This window comes from Capsicum annuum, chromosome 9 (genome assembly GCF_002878395.1).
Source record: "Capsicum annuum cultivar UCD-10X-F1 chromosome 9, UCD10Xv1.1, whole genome shotgun sequence".
Lineage (NCBI taxonomy): Eukaryota > Viridiplantae > Streptophyta > Magnoliopsida > Solanales > Solanaceae > Capsicum > Capsicum annuum.
Window position 1 is genome coordinate 209,506,097 of NC_061119.1, and position 23,829 is coordinate 209,529,925.

The 23,829-nt window shown below is 37.3% G+C and overlaps 1 pseudogene; it reads left to right on the forward strand.

Moving 5' to 3' along the window:
• LOC107848689 overlaps positions 1-23,829 on the forward strand; it is a 238,589-nt pseudogene that overhangs the window by 37,987 nt on the left and 176,773 nt on the right.

Below are 23,829 nucleotides of genomic sequence, written 5' to 3' on the forward strand. Positions count from 1 at the left end.
TCCAAGGGTCTTTTCAACCCCAAAGTGACCCATTAGACCGACATTGTGTGCTTCTCTCACAAATAACTCTCTCCAAGTGCTAGAGGATACACACAATCGCCTACCTTTAAACAAGTAACCGTCAAACTTGGAATAAGGATTTGAACCCCTAATTGAATCCCACTTATCCCTACCCCATTCTTTGCATTCCCTATAGATAGGAGCAAAGTAAGGGTCCTGGGGATACAATTCCTTTAAGATCTCAAAGCCCATCCATTTTGAAGATGAAGTAGACACAAGAACATGCTTTTGAGACAAAGCATCGGCAACCACATTGTCCTTAACCTTTTTGTAATGAATAACATAAGTAAAAGTTTCAAGAAACTCAATCCACTTGGCATGCCATTTGTTAAGCTTATCTTGTGCCCGAAGATGCTTCAAGGACTCATAGTCCGTTCGGATCATGAATTCTTTAGGCCATAAATAATGTTACCAAGTGGCCAAGGGTCTAATCAAGGAATACAACTCTAAATCATACTTAGAGTAGTTTGGAGTTGCTCCTTTGAGATTTTTGCTAAAGTAGGCAATATGCTTCAATTCTTGCATTAAAACCGCGCCTATACCAACTTTGCTAGCATTACATTCAACCTCAAAAGTCTTGTCAGAATTCGGCAATTATAACAAAAGGGTTGAGATGAGCATAGATTTCAAGTCCTTGAAGGCCTTAGCTTGTTCATCTCCCCACTTGAAAGGCCGATCCTTTTTAATCACTTCGGTCAAGGGGGCGGCAATGGTGCTAAATCCTTTGACAAAACATCTATTAAAACTATCCAACCCATGGAAGCTTCTCACTTCACCTATGGTTTTGAAAGTTTCCAATTTTTGATAGCGTCAATCTTAGATTCATCTACTCCGACCCCTCTTAAGCTCACCACAAAACAAAGAAATACAACTTCTTGGACACCAAAAGAACACTTTTCTAAATTCGCATATAACTTCTCTTTTCGGAGGTCATAAACATATATTGTAAATGTTTTACATGCTCATCTAAGGACCTACTATACACCAACACATCATCAACATAGACAAAAAACACACATTGTAAATATTTTATATGTTTTACATGCCATTTGTTAGGATGAATGGCATAACCATCCATTCATCGAGATCGAATTTGGTCTTAAAGGCGGTTTTCCATTCATCACCTAGTTGCATATGGATTTGGTGATAGCCACTCCTCAAATCAATTTTAGAAAACAAACATGAACCACTCAATTAATCAAGCATATCATCTATCCTAGGAATAGGGTGACAATATTTTACCGTTATCTTATTAATGGCTCAGCAATCAATGCATGTACGCCAAGTCTCATCTTTCTTGGGAACTAGTAGCACCGGGACCCGTAAGGGCTCATACTCTCCTTGATATACCCTTTGTTGAGGAGTTCCTCAACTTGGTGTTGGAATTCCTTGGTATCCGTCGGGTTGCTCCTATAAGCCGATTTGTTGGGTAATTATGATCCCGGCATAAAATATATTTGGTGCTCAATTCCCCAAAGCGGGGACATACCTTGTTTAAGTTCTTTGGGAAAAACATCTTCATAATCCTGCAACACACAAAAAATCAAAGGAGAAATAGAATAATTAGTGGAGTTAGTGTTAAAACAATGTGCCAAAATAAGCATGAGGGTCTCCTTATCATGATCCATGAAGATATCCTTCTTTCTAACAAACATCACCATGTTTTATTTTCTCTTTGATATTGAGGCAGCCCCGGATATCCCCACTACCCTACCTACGGGTTCCGTAACGCCCTGATTTTTTGAATCAGAATGCTACACGATGCTCATGACCCTGAGGGACCACAAGCTAACCCATGACTGATATCTGTACCTGTACACTGCATAATATACATATAATACGCGGAAAACCTGAAAATATAGGACATAAGGTTCAACTGAAGAGATATAGTAACATCCATGGGGTAATGAATACCCAAAACAACTGAATACTGAATTTGATAGCTCAATCTGACTAAATCTGAAAGCCTCTAAGTACTGTCTAAATAAGGAGTTAAAGGAATATGTATCCAACTAACTTCGTAAAACTAAACTAAAGTAATAAATGAATAAATCAAATCATATTATCCTCGAATGGATGAGGACTCCATGAAACACTGTGACTGGAAAGCTATTTCTGGTTTGGAACTCGTGGCTCTGGACCTATGGTGTAACATGAAAAGAAAGCACCATAGCACAAATGCATCAGTATAACTAGAGTACTGAGAATACGAGTGAGGTAGGCTAATGTAAAGAGTTTACATGCATGAATAATGCTAACTGACAGACTGATATAAACGTAAGAGTACAAACATACATACATAGTAACTGAGATCGTGAGTACGTGGTAGCTAAATTTATACGCTAATACATACTAGAACTGTAGTTCTGATACCTGAGCAACTGTGTCTGACAGTCTTGAATCTGGTAGAACTCTCTGAGTCCCATGCTAAAATTGAATTTAACTGTATCTAACAGTCCTGCTATACTGATATCTGAAGAACTGTTTGAGTTTTTTTACTGAGACTGATACTGAAACTATGGGAGGTAGTTTTTCAACCGACATGCCCCATATATACCATTACGGCTAAGCTGGGGTCCAAGCTCTTCCCAAAATAGAGGGGTATCAATACCGCACCACTGGTAAGGACAGTTGTGAGTGACCCTTATCTGGCAGGTACTCAAAGTGAGAATGGTGGGACCCTAAACTGACAGGTTAAGCCACCTTATCAACCCTAATCAGACAGGTTAAGATGTCTCAACCTACACTGGCTACATATTTCTAGAACACAAGGATGACTGCTAAGAATCACACCCTGAACTGGCAAGTGAGTTCCCATTCTTGGGTTTACTCGATGCTAACTTCTACTCCTATCTGAAGGGACTGAACATGATTCAACCGGCTGTACGTGGACTGAATAACTGACATCCATTGACTGACGGAGTAGTACTATTATCTGAGAGTTAACTGAGATCATGAGATTTCTGATGTTTCCTGAGTCATATGACTGACTAAGTTCTATAGATTATAGCTTGACTGAGATTTATTGTGGCACATGACATGGCTCTAGGCACACAGCTATATTTTTCGGGTACGAATACCCCCAGGACTCGATAGAAGGAAACTAGCACACATGACATGACTTGATCATAAGATTAGAGTCCATAATTCACAATATTATAAGTAGGGGATAGTATACTTCAAGTATTTATTCAAGTCTCAACATGGTAGGGAGATCATGGATACATTTCGTGTATATAATTCATATTTTCATCATCACACATGCTTCATTCCACAACAACAACAATACATAAATAGCATGGAAATTTATATGGAAGTGTATAGCTAATATGGATTTGTCATTTAGATATCAGGGAATCATGTAATTATGGGTTTCTAGCTTCCTAGGAGTTTCATCAGACACCTTGCATGCATTCTTTAAAGCATAGGTGGATTTCATACTTGCATCACATCAAACCACCTAAAGTTCATGTTTTTCAACTAACAACCACATATATTTCATGAAAACATCTTTAGATATCATTTTGAAACTTAAACAACAATCATCAACATGTACATGCTTATATCACCACAAAAAGTTTAAAAAATAACATTTAAAAATATGGTTCTTGAGCTCTATGAATGGATTGGATCCATATATGAACACTACGCATACCTTAGATTAAGAATTTGTGGAATCTACGATTGAATTTGCTAGAAGGTTGAAACCCCAATGGAAACCCTAGACTTGTTCTTGACTGTTCTTGAGTGAATTTTGATAAAATTAATGAAAAGGGATGCTTTGGGGATTTAATCCCATATTTAAATAGTATATCTAGGGTTTTGGGAAATTACCATATTGCCCTTGAGGAGTTTAAAATGAAAACTGAAAACTACGCAAAATTTATCCCAATTTAGGGCCCCAGCGCGATGCGGAGCTTGGTAAAATGCCAATTATTATGACCTGGAAGCTTGGAGCGAAGCGGGGCTATCGCGGAGGCTTTATGGAAATTGACGAGTTCCATTTTGTCCTCCGGTGTGACGTGCCATGCATTGAAATGGCATTAGTCTTACATCAAAAACTTAAAATAGCCATAACTTCTTCACCGGGTGTCCGTTTTAGGAGAATTTGGTATTGACGGAAAGATTATTAAATTATCTATCCCTTGGTATGTCATGGGATCAAAAATTCATAGTATAATGAGAGATATGCTCGTTTGAATTTGATGATACCAATATCGTTCTCAAGAATTCAATCGGTAAGGAATGTTTTGATTCGCACAATAGCTAGGACATATTCGATACCTTAATTCACATCAACCTTGATCATGAAACTACCAAGGAAACATGATGTTCTATGAATGATCTTGAAAAATGGAGCAAATATTGATTTGGATTTTTTGGGGCGTTACAATATCTTCTGCTTGGGAACATTCATCCTTGAATGACACTTAACTGAGAGGGAAGAATAAGACAAGCCGAACATGAACTGAACATGAAGGACTGAAACATGATCTCATGAATAACGTGCTAAACATATTGAACTCATGCATATCTGATGCATGGATAACTGGTACTTGGATGCGTAACTGAGCAATCTGATAAACTGAGCTTCTAAAGATGAGAATGCATATCTGATGCATGACCTTATAATTGAAGTGATACATTAATGCGTGACTAAGTATGCAATGATAATAGATACCAATTTTAAACTGGGGACATGAACATGAAACTGAATAAGCTTAAGGAGAACTATTGCCTTGAGCTTGATCTGAATTTGTAGGGAAGAGGTGAGTATACTTGGTACGCATATCTATTTATATTTCCTAAGTAGCTCTCTCATGAGACTGATTTCGCTAAAGAACCTTAACTAGAGGGAATTCTTTGTACCTCAATCGACGAGTCTGATAGTCTAAGATTTTGACTCGAATCTCTTCATAAGAGAGGCTGTTCTGAATGTCAATGCTCTGAACAGGGACTACAACTGCTGGGTCACCTATGCACTTCTTGAGAAAAGAGACATGGAAGACTGGATGAACTGAGTCTAGATCTGAAGGCAATTCTAGATTATAAACTACCTTGTCAAAGTGACAGAGAATCCTGAAGGGACCGACATATTGGGGACTGAGTTTTGCTTTCTTGTCGAACCTCTTTACTCCCTTCATGGGAGAGATCTTAAGATAGACATAGTTGTTGACCTCGACCTCGAGATCTTTCCTACAAACATCTGCATAAGACTTCTATCGACTCTAAGCAGCTCGAAGTCTCTCTCTGATCAACTAAACTTTCTTTAAGGTGTCGAATACTAAGTCAGGACCTATGACTGAGGCCTCACTAACTTTGAAACAACTGATCAGAGATCTACATCTCCTACCATAGAGAGCTTTGAAGGGAGCTATCTGGATACTAAAATGATAGCTATTGTTGTATGCAAACTCAATCAAGGCCAAGTGTTCATCCCAACTTCCCTTGAAATCAATTACACACGCCCTTAGCATATCTTCGAGAGTCTGAATGGTCCTTTCTTCTTGACCATCTGTCTGAGGATGAAATGCTGTACTGAGATAAACTTAGGTACCAAGACCCTTTATGAATGTTTTTTAAAAGTGAGAGGTGAACTGGGTACCTCTATCTGAGATAACAGCTGAGGGAACACCGTGTAATCTGACCAACTCCTTGATGTAGAGTTTGGCGTAATCCTTTGCTGAATAGGAGGTATGGACTAGAAGGAAATAGGCTTTGGTCATTCTATCTACAATGACCTAAAATGAATCAAGCTGATGACGAGTTCTAGGCAAACCCATCACAAAGTCCTTGTTCACTTCTTCCCATTTCCAAGTAGGAATGGTGAACTCCTGCATGGAACCACTAGGTTTTTGATGTTCTATCTTAACCTGATGACATGTAGAGAACTTAGCCATAATTCGTTGCATGTAATATACACCCGGAACGCACAAACAACCCTGACAATGAAGAACACCATCTCCCCCTTGGGAGAAAACCCGAACTTTCTAATTCTGAACTAACTCTTTCAGCTTGAGAAGGCTAGGATCCATGTCTTACTTTTCTTTCACCTCGGAAACTAGAGATGACTCTAAACTACTCTAAACATATACACCACTCTCTGAAGAGTCAACTAAGAGATGGTAAGCTAATGGATTTCCTGAGCTATCTTTTTCTTGCTATCCTTAACGTGAGAAATATTGCCCATGGAGAGTCTGCTGAGAGCATCGACCACAATGTTGGCCTTTCCCGGATGATAAAGGACACTTATGTCATAGTCCTTCAAGAGCTCTAACCACCTTCTCTGATGAAGATTGAGATCTTTTTGAGAAAAGACATACTGGAGACTCTTATGATCTGTGAAGACTTCTACATGAACTCCGTAAAGATAATGCCTCCAAATCTTCAAGGAAAAAACTACGGCTGCTAACTCAAGATCATGAGTAGGATAATTCTTCTTATGGGGCTTTAATTGTCTGGAGAAGTAGGCTATGAACTTACCATGCTGCATGAGAAAACAACGTAAACCCACTCTGGATGCATCACAATATACTACAAACCCATTTGAACCATCTGGAAGAGCTAGAATTGGAGCTGTAGTTAGTTGAGTCTTTAATTCCTGAAAACTCTTCTCTCATGAATCTGACCACATAAACTTGACATTTTTCTGAGTCAATCTGGATATAGGAGACATAATAGAAGAAAATCCCTCGACAAACCATCTGTAATAGCCATCCAAATCCAAGAAACTCCTGATATCTATTAGAGATATGGGTATGGGCCAGTTTTTTACCGCTTCAGTTTTCTGAGGATCTAATCTAATGCCCTCATAGGAAACAACATGACCAAGTAATGCTACTGATCTTAGCCAAAACTCGTACTTACTGAACTTGGCGAATAAATGATGATTTCTGAGGGTCTAAAGAACAATTATGAGATAGTCTGAATGATCACGCTCAGTGCAAGAATAGACCAGGATATCATCTATAAAGACTATGATAAATATGTCCAAGTACTGCTTGAACACATGGTTCATCAAGTCCATAAAAGATGCAGGGGCATTGGTTAGACCAAATGACATAACTAAAAATTTGAAGTGACCATACCGAGTACAAAAAGCTGTCTTCAGGATGTCACATTCTCTAACTCTGAGATGATGTTAGCCTTATCTGAGGTCTATCTTGAAGAAATAACTAGCACCCTGAAGTTGTTGAATTGCTCATCTATTCTGGGAAGTGGATACCTATTCTTGACCATAACTTTGTTGAGCTGACAGTAACCAATACACATCCTGAGAGAATCGTCTTTCTTGCACATGAATAAGACTGGCGCACCTCATGAGGATACACTGGGCCTGATAAATCCCTTATCTAAGAGATCCTTCAACTGATCTTTTAGTTCCTTAAGTTCTTCTGGTTCTATTCTGTATGGCGGGATAGAGATAGGCTGAGTATCTAGGAGAAGGTCTATGCCGAAGTCTAATTCCCTTTCAGGAGGAATGTCTGGAAGATCTTCGGGAAAGACATCTGAATATTCACTAACCACTGGGACTGATTTGAGACTGGGAGATTCAGAAATGGAATCTTTAACATGCATGAGATGATATACACACCCCTTAGAAATTATTTTCCTTGCCCGGAGGTAGGAAACAAGCTAACCCCTAAACGCTGAAACACTACCTTCTATTCTAAGGTGGGCTCATTCAGGAACTGAAACTAAACTATTCTATTTTTGCTGTAGACTGTGGCATAGTATAAATGAAGCCACTCCATGCTGAGAATGACATCAAAGTCCAATATCTCTAACTCAACTAAATCTGCTGACGTGGATTTATGAAATATCATAATCGGGAAGTTCCTGTATACCCATTGGGCTATGATGGTGTTGTCCACTGGGGTAGAAACTTAAAAGGGCTCTGCTAAAATCTCGGGACTGATTCTGAAATCGCCTGCTATGTATGGAGTAAAAAAAGACAAGGATGCACCTGGGTCTAGCAAAGCATAAGCATGAACATGGAAAATTTGTAACGTACCAGTAACGACATCAGGAGAATTTTCCTGATCTTGTTGGGTCTAAAGAGAATAGAGTATATTTGGGTGTTGTCCACTAGTAGCACTGGAAGTAGCACCCTGTTGGCTCAGGCGATCGGACTGAGCTAGCGAACAAGTTTGCTGACCCTGAAGACCTGACTGCGGACACTCTCTAATCCTGTGGCCTGGCTTGCCATAACCAAAACAGATATCACTACTGGTTCTACATATACCCTTGTGGTTCTTACCACAAGCCTGACAAAGGGTATTTTTTTTGGGCACTGCTAACACTACCTTGAGATTTAGAGCCTGGCGCTTTGTCTCTGCTACCGTATCTGAATTTCAGCACTGAGGCACTAGCGGAGGAAGGAGCTGGAGCTGCTGACTTAGGATGAAACTGTGAACGGTTCCCACCCTCTGATTTGGGCTAAGAAAAATTGAAACTGCCTAATTTTGCTCTCTTATTCTGCCTCACTCTAGTCCTAACCTTTTGCTCCTCTATCTACTGAGCATGGGTCATGAGTCTAGCTAAGGTCATATTCTGAAATAAGACAAGAACGAATTAGACTGGGAGTTTAACTTGAAATTATGCTCACTAGCACGACATGAATACTTAAAGAAGGGAAACTGCTCCTAAAACATCTTATATCCTCTTATACATAAATGTGGTGCGTAACACACCTATGCACAAGACTCTACTAGATGCGGCTTTTAGAATTCCTAGGACTCTATTGAACCTTAGGCTCTGATACCAAGTTTGTAATGCCCCGATTTTCTGAATCGGAATGCTACACGGTCCTTATGACCTTGAGGGACCACAAGCTAACCCATGACTAATATCTGTACCTGTACACTGCATAATATACATATAATACGTGGAAAAACTGAACATGTAGGCTATAAGTTTCAACTAAAGAGATATAGTAACATCTATGGGGTAATGAATACCCAAAACAACTGAATATAAAACTGAATACTGAATCTGATAGCTTAGTCTAACTAAATTTGAAAGCCTCTAAGTACTGTCTGAATAAGGAGTTGAAGGAACATGCCTCCAACTAACTCCGTAAAACTAAACTGAAGTAATAAATGAATAAATTAAATTATATTATCCTTAAATAGAGGAGGACTCCCTGCAACACTGCGAATGGAAAGCTACTGCTGGTCTGGAACTCACGGCTCTGGACCTATGGTGTAAGATGAAAAGAAAGCACCATAGTAAAAATGAGTTAGTACAACTAGAGTACTGAGTATACGAGTGAGGTAGGCTAATGTAAAGGGTTTACATGCATGAATAATGCTAACTGACTGACTGATATGAATGTAAGAGTACAAACATACATACATAGTAACTTAGATCGTGACTACGTGGTAGCTAAATCTGTATGCTAATACATGAATGGAACTGTAGTTCTGATACATGAGCGACTGTGTTTGACAGTCCTAAATTTTGTAGAACTCTCTGAGTCCCGTGCTATAAATGAATTTGACTATATCTAACAGTCCTGGTATACTGATATTTGAAGAACTGTCTGAGTTTTTTTACTAAGACTGATACTAAAACTATGGGAGGCATTTTTTTAACCGACATGCCCCATGTATACCATTATAGCTAAGCTAGGGTCCAATCTCTGCCCCGATTGGAGAGGTGTCAACACTGCGCCACTGGTAAGGACAGTTGTGAGTGTCCCTTACCTAGAAGGTACGCAAAGTGAGAATGGTAGGACCCTAAACTAATAGGTTAATCCACCTCATCAATCCTAATCTAACAGGTTAAGATGTTTCAACCTACGCTGGCTACGTAGTTTTGGAGTACAATGATGACTGCTAAGAATCACACCCTGAACTGGAAGGTGAGTTCCCATCCCTGGGTTCACTCGGTGCTAACTTCTACTCCCATCTGAAGGGACTGAACATGATTCAACTGGATGTAAATGGACTAAATAATTGACATCCGTTGACTGATGGATTAGTACTATTATCTGAGAGTTAACTGAGATCATGAGATTTCTGATGTTTCCTGAGTCACATGACTAACTTTGTTCTATAGAGTATAGCTTGACTGAGATTTATCATGGCACATTACATGGATCTAGGAACACAGCTATATTTTTTGGGTACAAATACCCCCAGCACTTGATAGAAGGGAACTAGCACACATGACATGAATTGATCATAAGATTAGAGTCCACAATTCACAATATTATAAGTAGGGGATAGTATACTTCATGTATTTATTCATATCTCAACATGGTAGGGAGATCATGGATACATTTCGTGTATATAATTCATATTTTCATTATCACACATGCTTCATTCCACAACAACAACAACACATAAATAGCATGGAAATTCATATGGAAGTGTATAGCTAATATCGACTTGTCATTCAGATATCATGGAATCATGAAATTATGCGTTTCTAGTATCCTAGGAATTTCATCAAACACCTTGCATGCATTCTTTAAAGCATAGGTTGATTTCATACTTGCATCATATCAAACCACCTAAAGTTCATGTTTTTCAACTAACAACCACATATATTTCATGAAAACATCTTTAGATATCATTTTGAAACTTAAACAACAATCATCAACATGTACATGATTATATCAACACAAAAAGTTTACAAAATAACATTTAAAAACATGATTCTTGAGCTCTATGAATGGATTGGATCCATAGATGAACACTACGCATACCTTAGATTAAGAATTCGTGGAATCTACAATTGAATTTGCTAGAAGGTTGAAACCCCAATGGAAACCCTAGACATGTTCTTGACTGTTCTTGAGTGAATTTTGATAAAATCAATGAAAAGGGATGCTTTGGGGCTTCAATCCCATGTTTAAATAGTATATATAGGGTTTTGGGAAGTTACCATATTGCGCTTGAGGAGTTTAAAATGAAAACTGAAAACTACGCAAAATATATCCCAATTTAGGGCCCCGATGCGACGTGGAGCTTGCTAAAATGCCAATTATTGCGACCTGGAAGCTTGGCGCGAAGAGGGGCTATCACAGAGGCTTTCTAGAAATTGACGAGTGCCATTTTTTCCTCCAGCACAACGCGCCATGCTCTGAAATGGTACTCGTCTTACAGAAGAAACTTAAAATAGCCATAACTTCTTCACCGGGTGTTCGTTTTAGGCAAATTTGGTATCGACGGAAAGATTATTAAATTATATATCCCTTGGTATGTCATGAGATCAAAAGTTCATAGTATAATGAGAGATGTGCTCATTTGAAGTTTATGATACCAATATCATTCTCAAGAATTCAATCGGTAAGGAATGTTTTGATTCGCACAATAGCTAGGACATATTCGAGACCTTAATTCACATCAACCTTGATCATGAAAATACCAAGGAACCATGATTTACTATGCATGATCTTGAAACATGGAGCTAATATTGAGTTGGATTTTTTGGGGTATTGAAGGTTCCCTCTTTTTTCTTCATTTTTTGATTCCCCTTTTCTTTCAATTCTCTCATCCTTTGATGCAACTCATTCACTTGTGAAGGTAAAAGTGGCTGAAGTGTGAACTTTAGTCCATCCTTCTCAAGTGTATATTTATTAGATCTCCCATCATGTTTGGTATACCTATCATATTGTCAAGGTCTACCTAACAACAAGTGACACACTTGTATTGGTATTACGTTACAAAGCACTTCGTCGTGGTAGTTTCCTACCTTAAACCGTATCACACATTGCCTTATAACTTTCAATTCGCCATATTAATTCAACCATTGCAACTTGTAAGGGCTAGTATGAAGTGTAGTTGGCAATTTTAAGAAGTTAACCATAGCAATACTAACAACATTTACACAACTACTACTATCTATCACCAAAGTGCACACACTTCCCTTCACAAGGCATTTAGTATCAAATAGATTCTCCCATTGTCTAGGATCATCTATCGCCTTACTAATCATGGAATGCCTTACTAAAAAGTTTGGAACTACGCAGTCCCCTTCTTGTGGATAAGCATCCTCACAATCATCATCATCATCATTATGTGGCTCATTTTCGGGTTCTTCTCTATCTTGAGGCTCAGCCTTATTCTTTTTTTTTTCAAGACCCACTTCGTTACCAAGGTAATACAATATCCATTCCCTTAGGATCAAAATACATCGATTTGGACATTCATTGGCTTTATGTCCCCAACCTTAGCACTTGAAACATTGGTACCCTTTAGGATTAGGATACTTGTGAGCTTCTTGTCGGGGAGGAAATTTGTGGACTATTTTAGGATTGGGCAGCCTTATAGGGGCGGGTTGGTCCTTGGTTTTGGGCCAAACCGAAGATGGTTGAACCATATATTTGCTCCTCAGCCAACCCGAGGTTGATGGTCCCTTTGCCTTGACGACGACCTCTCTTTAAGCTCCCTTTCAATCTCAAGAGACGCTCGGAAAATTCCTTCTACAGTATCAAACATATGAAGCATCAAATTAGTGGAGATCTCTTTGTCCAACCCACATTTGAACCAAATGATATCATGGACAATTTGTTCTCCACGATGATCAAGCTTTAACATGAGTTGTTAAAACTCATCATAATATGCCATCATGCTTCGACTCCCCTATCACAAATAGTACAAACTAGTAAGAAACTCATGATGATAACTTTTAGGAAGATACCGTTGCCTCATTAGATAACTCAACTAAAACCATGGTGGTGGTTGTCCATCAATCAACTCATTACTAAACCATTTGACATATTCCTACCATATGTTAGCATAGCCTTCAAAGTGAGCTATGGCATAACTACTCTTCTTCTCCTCCAATATATCATTCACTTGAAACACTTAATCACACGCCGACTCCGAAGCAAGATACACCTCGGGGTCACTTTCACCCTTAAAGATAGGTAGGCTCAATTTGATTGTATTGATGCCTACGTCTCTCTTGGTGTCGGTTTCCCCTTTCTCCATACCCTCGGTATCTTATTGGATCTACAGTCCCTCTTTCATCTCTTCTTCCCTTATATAAGCATCATCAAAGGCTCCATACCCTTCATAATACACTCTACCATATTGCTCAAAGTGGATGGTACGGTTTTGGACGTTTGGAACTTGATTTGGAGGGATTGTATTTTATGGAGGTGGTGGTCTATGGTTTAGTTGAGCTTGGAAGGAAGGGTTCGAATTTTGTGGAGGCATTTGACGTCTGAGTCTCTCTTGCAGAACTTAAAGAGTTTGGGAATGGGTTTGTCTATTGGAGTCTCAGTTTAGGGGGTTATGAGTGGTTTGTCTTGTGGCATTTAGTGGAGCTAGTGAAAGATTTGATAATTGTTGCCATGTTTCGGGAGTAACGGTGGCGGAGGAATTTCTATCATGTCCACTTGACAAAACATGTCGAGGAGTAGAAGGATGAGAGTTCCTTTGAATCTCCAATTGTTCTAACCTCCCACTAATAGTCGTCACTTCTCCCCTTATGGCTCCCACTTCCGTACTCAACCGTTCAAGAGATCGGGTCATAGCCTCAAGAGTGATCCTCATATTCTCCATTTCATTAAAATCCATGGTTTGAGATGTGGTTCCCTCTATTGTAAAGGTATCACCTACACAAGAAACAAACAAGTTAGTTTAAAACCTCTCCTCACTCACACACTCTCGGATCACTCACACTCGAGCTCTACAAGTGTTGTAGATTGGCTAGTAACCCATGAATCCTTAAGGTTTGGGTATACTCTTTTCCGAAGTAGATTCTTTTTTGAAACTCAAAGAATTCTTGTCGGACTAGATTCAAGGAGTTACAACATATTCAAAAGACAAAAGCACACAAACAAATGATGATATGAATACAAGGCTTCAAAGGACTAATTGACAACCTAGTAGGAATGTCCTAGCTTGCTAATTAGTTCTCGAGTCAATTAGAAGAAACTAAGAATCAATAATTAGAAACTAGAATATCCAAATTGAACTTAATTAATAACATGAATAGTGATTAAGGTGATGTGGCAGCATGAAATTGGTCACGGGTCCATACATTTTGTTGAACAACTTGAAGCCTTAATCTTCACAATTTTGTAATGGATGACTTTGCTTTTGGAGGGAAAGGAAAGTCGTCTAAGTTTTCAACTTTTTCCAACCCAAAAAGATGAGGCTTCACTTTACTAGTTCCACAAGACAAGGCTCCTTGTTTTAAGGAAAAAAGTGGTTGTTAAGTCAAGGAAGTGATGTTGACAAGTCTTTTCACAAACAACTTTACAACCTTGTCTTACAACCCTTTTGGATCTATTTTAGTCTTTATAGTGGTCAAGATATGAGATGATGAGAAGATCAAGATGAACACCACAACAATAATTCAAGAACACAACCACAATTCACCAACAATATCCCACTTTAAAGTCAAGCAAAAACACACAAACTCAGCCTACTTCAAGTTCATCATACTACCACTTCAAGTCCACTATAGCAATGTCAATATATTAAGCTCAACTTAGCTTTGGACACCTTTTGTGTTGATAAGAAAGAAATAAACTCAAGAAACAAACTAGACAAACAAAAGAACATCTATATGTAAAAACACAAACACCAATCTTGTCCAAGACAACAACACAACACAATTTTCTCGGCCAAGAATAGAGATGGACAGATTTCTCTTTTTTTTTTCTGAATTTTCAGATTTCAGCAACCTTTTTTTTTCTTTTTTTTTTTTTGGTATTTTTCAACTACCAAACCCAAGATTGATTTGTTGGAACAAAATCAACCACAAGATTTGATATCAAATGATATGAGACCAAGTTCACAACACAAGAAACAAACAACAACAAGAAAAATAAGATGAACAACAAGTGCCAGTGAATCAAAATAGGCCACACACGGCTTCACTAGTCTTAACTTGACACACAATATTCAATGATCTAAGAGCCCTAACAAGAGAAAGGACCCTAATATTAATGAATATTAATACCAAACTCTTACTTGGACCAAGAAGAACTCAAAGAACTCAAGACCCTAGTTTCTAGCCAAGAGACAACACTAGTATCACTCTACTAGTGAGTTTTCAGAATTGAGGCTTCTCCAATGGAATAGAGAAGTTCCAAAATATTACAAAGTGTTTGTTGCCTTCCAAAATATGAATGAACTAACTCAAAAATAACTCTAACACTATCTATTTATATTATTCCACAAAGGAAGATAACAAATGACCATCCTACCCTTGCCAAGGAGTGGCCTTGGAGTGTAAGTTAATTACACTTCAAGGCTCCTCTTCACACTTAAAAACATTTAATCCATTGGAAGGCTCAAGTACCAAATCACACACGATTATTTGCATTAGCATAACTTGGAGTATTTGTAACTCCCAAGCTTGGATACGTGTGAATGGTCGTGAACTTGTTGGACAGCTTGGAACACCCGTATCAACCTTAAAGATAGAGATACAGATTGCGTACATTTTACCCTCCTAGAACCCACTTTTGCGGGAATACTCAGGGGCATGTTGTTGTTGTTGTTGTTGGATCAATGTAAATCATTGTATAAAAACTTATTTTTCAAAGTTAAGATGATTAGATATTGTTTGAACTTTTAAAGACAAAGCTTTCATCAATTATTCTCAATTGTTTGGCTGAAGGATTATAAACTGTCTGATCACTTTACTAGGGACAAAACAATTAGAGGATCATATTTATACCAAGATAAGAGGAAAAATTAAAGAGGATGATATATCTGCACCCATGCGAAGAGGATCATACTACTACTACAACAAGAACTTGGAGGGTAAAGAGTATGTCCAACATTGTAGATGCTATGTACCTACAAGTGGATCTCCAATATCTATTTATGATACAATGCCAACTGGACCTCATGATCCTTGAGAGCATATTATCTTGGATAAGAATGTGAAAGCTCTAGAACATATATACTATAGCAGTGGTGCTTTGAAAGTAAGAACATATCTTTTGTGTGGATGCTTATTGCGATTTTATGTCCTTTGTTGCTTTGTAGCTATCTCGACCCAAACTAGGGCCTGGCTGTGATGGACATCTCAAACCATAAAGGTCCACATCCTACTCTATCTGATTCGATAATCGTGCACAAAGTTCATATCATAAAAAAATACAAAAATATAATCTGATACAAAAAGATGGTCATTAACTCTGGGTTTCAAGACATAAGAAAGAAAACTACAATTCAAAACATCTGAATAAGATCTTACTCATTCTGAGAAATCTCTACTACATCTCAAAGCTGTTCTGAAAACTGGGACAAGGCCCCCAGTAGACCAAACCAAATGAATAACATAATCTCAAATAACAAGCCTTCTGTAATAAAGAAGGCTCACCACTGAACAGATCACTTCTCTCTGGAATAATCTACTGAGTAGCTGGACCCTTGGACTGAGCCTTCGAACCTGGGAGGTAGGTGGTCAATACAGATGTACTCGTATGCAGAGCAAATCCAAAATACTAGTTTATATTTAACATATATGAGAAAAATTTAAAATAGTTCATAAACATATCAGATAGTAAGAAATTGTAACACTCCGCATTTCGGGCTAGAACGAAAATTATTGTTTCTATGCGTAGCTGATCCAAAACCAATAAATCCTATGAAAAATTGGAATGTTAATCAATTATATATTGTGGGAACCTATTTGAGCATGAGTTGAGATCATAGAGGTCCCCAAACTCAAGGACGAGTTAAAAGCTTTCCTATAGTTTGAGTTTGAGTGAGCATCAAAACTTGGGTCAACTTCAGTCAATCATAACTCTTTATATCTAATGAATAAGAGGGATTTCTATATATGAAATGAAAGATCTTTGTATTAGCTTTCCAACAATACAAATTTTGCCAAAATTCAATACCCGAACAAAAAGTTATGGCCATTTTTGTGAATAGACAGTACCATCAAACGATTAGCATGCGACGCATGCACCCAATTTTACAGGTGTTGTTTTCACTTTTTTAAGGGCAAAAGTGATATTTTCCACCCCCTATTCATCCATAACACAGGATTAAATCCTCAAAACACCAAAATGACATTATTTTCTATCAAAATCACCAAGAACACTCCTTAGGGTTTCAACTCAAATATCAATATATCTCAAGATTTAACCATGAGTTTTTCTTAATTTTTCAAGATTTGGAATTTCCATTTTGAGGGCTACAAGAAGCACCCATCAATCGTACGTATAGCATCCTAAAAGTTAGAGTTCATTCAAAAGTTTTAAATTTAAGGTACGTGGGGTTTTCCTAAAATCTCATGGGCATAGAAATCTTCTTTTAATTATACAAAAGGTTTAGAAATCATGATTTTAAGAAAAGGGTTTTGGATTTATGGTTATAAATATGTTTTAGAAGCCTTGATGATTTTGTTTTGGTCTTTAGGCCTTCCCCAAATAGTTTGAAATTATATATATATGTAAGCATGTGTTTTAAGGTTCATGATTGAATTGAGAGCATGACTAATGAAAAATTCTTCTCTTGTTATGATTTTTCTTTACTTATGATATGCTAGGAATTATTTTAAATGCATCTTGAAAAGCATGATATGAAATATCTCGATTAATGTTATATTTGGTTGTTTATGTTGATGAATGTTGAACATAATCATATAATGAAAAGAGTTGCATGGTTTGTTAAATATTACAAGACCACCACATTGTTATTGAAAGAATGATAATCCTTGCATAGCTTTGACTTATGCTTTCAGAATATGAAATCTCGTACACTATTTGCATGTTTGGGTGGTCTGAATTGAGTTTTCGATGAAAGAATCATGCATGATGCATTATGGCTCAGAAATAGGACTTGCAAGTCTTGGTGTGACAACACCAACTCAGATAATGCCATGGTAATTCAGAATAGAATAGAATGCATGTTTGAAATCAGATTTTTAGATTTTGATAATAGAATGATGCATGTTTTAGAATAGACTAAAATTAGGCATAAAGAGAGCTTAGGTGATTCCCCAAAGAAGGCACGAGTTCAGACAACTCATCACCCAAAATTGTGATTTGTCGATCTAGGTATATTATTATATGTTGGCCTAGTGTCCTATGGCGTATCAAACTCAGACACTCCAACCCTTGCGGCTCATTAGGGTTGCGGGCTTCCCCGCCGAGTCAATGAAGGATTCCATATAGACCATGGAATATCAGACTTGTAGGGGAGTTCCACCTAACTCAGAAGTAATACAAAGATCAGAAATTGCAATGACAGAAAGATTTTATGTTTTCAAAAATGCCCATGTGTTTAGAAATTATATCTTTCATTATGTTTCTGACTAGATCCCAACTATTTTATTTATATAAATGCTTTATTTTAGATTTCTCTATGTACCAGTACATTTGTATTGACCCTTACCTCCAGGGTGTAAAACTCAGTTTAGAAGCCCTGCTAAGCTGTAGAGTTTTCAAACAACAGTAATGTGTGCAATTGGTGAGCCTTCTTTATTCCAGCAGGTTTATGTCTTTCAGATTATGTTGCTTACTTTGGTTTAGGTTCACTGGGGCCTTGTCCCATTTTCAGACCATTGTCATTTTTAGATGTAGTAGAGATTTTGCAGACTGGTTCTGACATTGTCTAGTTGTTGTTGGGATTTACTTTCACATTATAAATTGAGTTTGGATTTATGACCATGATTCCATTTTAGTATGTATTTTCTGCACTTCTTATTTGTATATGAATGGTGTGTATGATTAAAAGTTAGAAGAGCTCTCGGGCCTTCATGGTTTGGGATGTCCGTCATGGCAAGGGCCCCTATTTGGGTCATGAAAAACTTAGTATCAAAGCACGGTTCATGGTCCCAGGGTGTCTGCAAAATCACATTGAGTAGAGTCTTGTTTGTGGGTGTGTAACGCACCACACTTATAGGCTAGAGGCTACTAGGAATTTATGAATGTCTCTCTTTCTTCATGTTCTAGTTTGTGATATGGAGTCAAAATGTTCCTCTTACATACTCTAATTTATGCTATGGTGTCGCCCATATGGGAGTAAAGTCATCCCCATTCTTTTCTTACTTTGATGTGCTCAGATATGTCTTATTATTAGGCTAATTCAAGTGCAGAAGTTTAGAGTCTAAATGGTATGGTCCTTTCTGATTAAGCCATATAAGAGTTTAAAATTTGTGCAAGGACTTGAGAAGAGTCCGTTAGCACTCTAAGGTGTATTGATTCTAGTGTGAACTTTGATACTGATGAAATTGTGCTTTTCAGCTGCAGTATTAAGTATATTTAGTCCTTTTCAAAATTTATGTTGCAGACATCATGCTTCAAGGGGAATGATATATAGCCGAATGTTGGAACTGTATTTCCACCCGAGTAGTAGTATAAGTTAAAGTGACAGTGTCATGACCTATTGGTAGTGATATTGGAGCAAGTTGGGATGTAAAGTTGCAAGGTTGGGTTACTTTTGTGTAGATAAATGTGTTTAGTTGAATAATTGATGTTTGAAAATGATTTACCATTTTATAGTGATGGACTAATGTAGTAGTTAGTAGCATGTGTGGATTGTATCGTAGTCTGTGGGAGAAGTATTAGACTCAGATTTTTTTTTATTTATATAGAGTAAGATGGGTATTCTTAGATCATTGAATTTTGTGTGTCAAGTTTCTATCTCTTGTAATCTTGTTATTATTGTGTTGTTGAAACTGAAAGTCTAGTAAAGCCGTGTGGGGCTCTTTCGATTCACTAGCATAGTTGCCTTGTCATTCATCCCATTTCTTATTCAAAACACAAAATCAATGTCTAGTGGAGCTGTGTGGGGCCTATTTTGATTCACTAGCCACTTGTTGTTCATCTTGACTTTCTTGTGTTGGTTGGAACTAGGGTTTAGTGGCGTAATGGCAAGAAAAGTGGTAAGGGCAATTTATTAAATATATGTTTGGCTGAATCTTTTTGCATGAGATTGAGTTGGAAATAAAGTGATACATCCCTTTGTGATGGATTAGTAGAAGGTAAGGTAGAGAAGGAGTTATTAGTTAAAGTGAATTATTGTACTTAAAGTGTGAAAAGAGTTGTTGACGGTGTTTGTCCTGCAAGAAAATTATAGGTTATTGATGAAGGTACTTAGTGGATGAGTGGTGTTAATTTAGATGTCCCTGAGGTTGTAAAAGGGAGTTTAGTTGGGACTTATAGAGCTATGAACTAAGTTTAGCTATATGAAAGGGGTAGATAGTAATGATGTGTAGAAAGAGGGTGTGCTAATGGATTTTAAATAAGATGGATCATAGGATTGTGATTGATCCTTACTGTTATGAAGTTTTGGCGAATTAATGTTTTTAGATGTTTGGCATGTAAGAAAATTGTGTGAAGTTGTGGTTCATCATAGCTAGAAGTAGACACTAAGTTGGAATAGTAGATTGTGATCAAGATAGATATGATGAATTGATGTGGTAGGTGTTAGTTGTGTAAAAGTGATCTAGTAGGCTTGAACAATGTATACAAGAGCTTAAGTTTATTTGATTCGTAATCAATTTTGGTGTGGTAAGTATGATGTAGAAGTACGCCCAAGGTGCTATGGGGCTGCATTATTTTCAAAGATCATTGCATATTGTGTGGTTAGTAGTACCATTGAGTTGCTAGGTAGAGAAAGACTAGTTAAATAATATGTGATGTTCTTTATAGCTAAGTTATGGAGTTGTTATTAATGATGTTGAGCTTTTTTGTATAATCTTGATTCTCATGGTTTAGAAATATAAGTTTGCAGGCATGATACTGGTGGACTATGACCGAAATGGTATGGTCCGTCAAAGGTTTGGAGATATCCATGTTTAGTGTTAGAAGAATTTAAGTTGGTGAATGTTTAAGCTTTTATATGATGACTTTTGGGGCTATAAAAACCTAAGGGTTGAATCTTAGTAGGAGGTACTAGCATTGATTGTTTTTTACAGGGTAAGTTTAGTTTTATGTGTATTGTTATATACCCGAATCTAGAGTAAAGTGATTTCAGTTTATACCAGAGTGTATATAGTGGTTCACAGACTTAGAGTAATGGCTTAAAGAAAGGGGGAGATGATAGAATGAGTAACCAAGTCAAGTTTTCAGATGCTAATAGATGTGCAAGTAATGTTGTGGAATTAGATGTGAGAAAGAATGATGCTCAATCTATTCTTATTTCAGTAGTTTACTTCAGCTATTCCGATACATACTCATGCTTTATTTTCAGCTTCATGATCATAGCTCGTGTTCATGTATATGATAATGAATCATGTACTCTCCTAGTTTCTAGTATGATGAGTTCCCAGTTTGTTCAACAGTCAGAATCACTTTCCATAAGTTATGAATTCCAAAAATTCAGGTCATGCAGTTCATGACTCTTGTGCACATGTGATACTGTTAACGATAAGTGGAAATTCATATTTATATCAGATACATCCTCAGATTAGATCTCTTTAATGAGTCCATGTCGTGAGTGCCCTATTTCTCATGCCTTAGTAGGGTATCAAGTTATTCTTAGTACTCCCCTCATGTTCCGGATCCCAATTTTCCAATTTTTCAGTGACCTTTTCCCTTAGGTGGAGATAGTGATGATGAACAGTTATCTAGATAGGAAAGATTAAACATTTCTTGTTGATGAAAGATGGTTGTGTGCTCATTTGAGTTAAGGCAGTGATTGTGGAGTAAGATTGAGGCCAAGTATTTGATACATGTCAAGGTTAGTTGAAGTTTTATGTGTTATATTTGGGAAAATTATTGTGTGCTTGTTTTATGTAAGTCTATAAGTTGAAAGAATTTTGAGATGAAGTTTCGTGTATTGCTTGGTTAGTTGAGGATATTTTATGTGTATCATTTGAATAGTGCAGGGGAGTTGTTATGGATAGAAGTATTAGAGAATATGAGAAAGACGCTTTATGAGTGTTTTTTTAGAAGTGCATATGTGGGCATAAAGGTAGGCTTGAATGCCAGTTTCTATACATGCGGATGGATGCTTTGAGTGTTTGTGAATGTCTAATATGAAGTTGAAGGTGATTAATGAAGTGGAAATAAGAATTATACAGGAGATGAGGAATTGTGAAATGCAGGGTGTACTGAATTCATTATTCAGACTAGTACTACAGTATTATGTGGTGCATTTTGTGATTTTGAGTTAGGCTTGAAGATGGTATGGGGATTTAGTGTAGTTTAGACATTACTAGATGGAAATATCAGTAAGTTAATGGATTTACTCAAATGAGTATGGTATTTAAGGAGAATAGTATAGTTAAGGGATATTCGAGAGGTGTGCTAAGCTTGAAAGTAAGAAGTCGTATTGCCTAAGGCCTGGTAATTCTATCCTAGTTTATGAGTTATATATCTATATTCCATGCTATAGAGTAGTATCATTGTCGTGATTCCTTAGTTGTATGTCTTTTGTAACCCATGTCAGAGATTCTTTGCTCCCTAATGCTACTAGGACTTCTTTAGAATGAGTGTTGAAGAGATACTCCAATTAAGTATAAATGTCCAATATAATTCAGTTTAACAGTCAGGCAGACAACTTATGGTGGTTTTCCACCTTTTCATCCAGTCCTAATATCCGAAGTATCAGGTGTATGACCATGCCAAGAGATAATCTATTCCATCCATATAAATTGCAAATTCATTTCTGTCAAAGAATCATGTTTCAGATTCAACTATTTAGTCGTGACTCAGTTCATAACAGTTTAGGGCATAATCTCAAATTTTCTAAGTATTTTAGCTCAGACAATGTAATACCCTGATACGATCTAAGTCCATTTGTCTCATGATTCATACCTGCATAAGTTATCACTTTTCAATTCAATATGTATGATTTGATCTTGAAAACTTCAAGGGAATCCTAAACTCTCAGCATGAATCAGCTCCTTAAAGCAAGTAAAGTCAAGTCAGCTCAGAATTCAGTTTCATGATAGAAGTTTAAATGTTTCAGCTAGGTTATATACCTTCTTAGAAGACATATCATGTACACATTATTACATACCTTTAAGATTTCAACATTCCTACCCATTATTCAGGGACGAATGATCCCATGGGGGGAGCTAATGTAACACCCCATATTTCGGGCTAGAACAAAAACCATCGTTTCTATGCGTAGATGATCCAAAAGCCATAAATCCTATACAAATTTGGCATTTTAATCAATTATTTAGTGTGGGAACCTATTTGAGCATGAATTAAGATCATATAGGTCCCCAAACTCAAAGTAGAGTAGAAATCTTTCCTATCGTTCGAGTTTGAGTGAGCGTCGAAACTTGGGTCAACTTTAATTGACCATAACTCTTTGTATATAACGAATTAGAGGTCCTTCTATATATGAAATGAAATCTCTTCTGATTAGCTTTCCAACCGAAAAGTTATGGCCATTTTTGTGACTGAGACAGTAGCATCGCGCGATTAGCGTGCGACGCACGTACCCGATTTCCAGGTGCTGTTTTCATATTTTTAAGGGCAAAAGTGGTATTTTCCACCCCCTATTGATCCGTAACACGGGATTAAATCCTCCAAACACCAAAATAACATTATTTTCTCTCAAAATCACCAAGAACACTCCTTAGGGTTTCAACCCAAAGATAAATATATCTCAAGATTTAGCCGTGGGTATTTTCTTAATTCTTCAAGATTCGGAATCCCCATTATGAGGGCTACAAGAAACACCCATCAATCATACGTATAGCATCCCAAAAGCTAGAGTTCATTCAAAAACTTCTAATTTAAGGTACGTGAGGTTTTCCTAAAATCTCATGGGCATAGAAATCTTCTTTTAATTATGCAAAGGGTTTAGAAATCATGATTTTAAGAAAAGGGTTTTGGATTTATGATTATAAACATGTTTTAGAAGCCTTGATGAT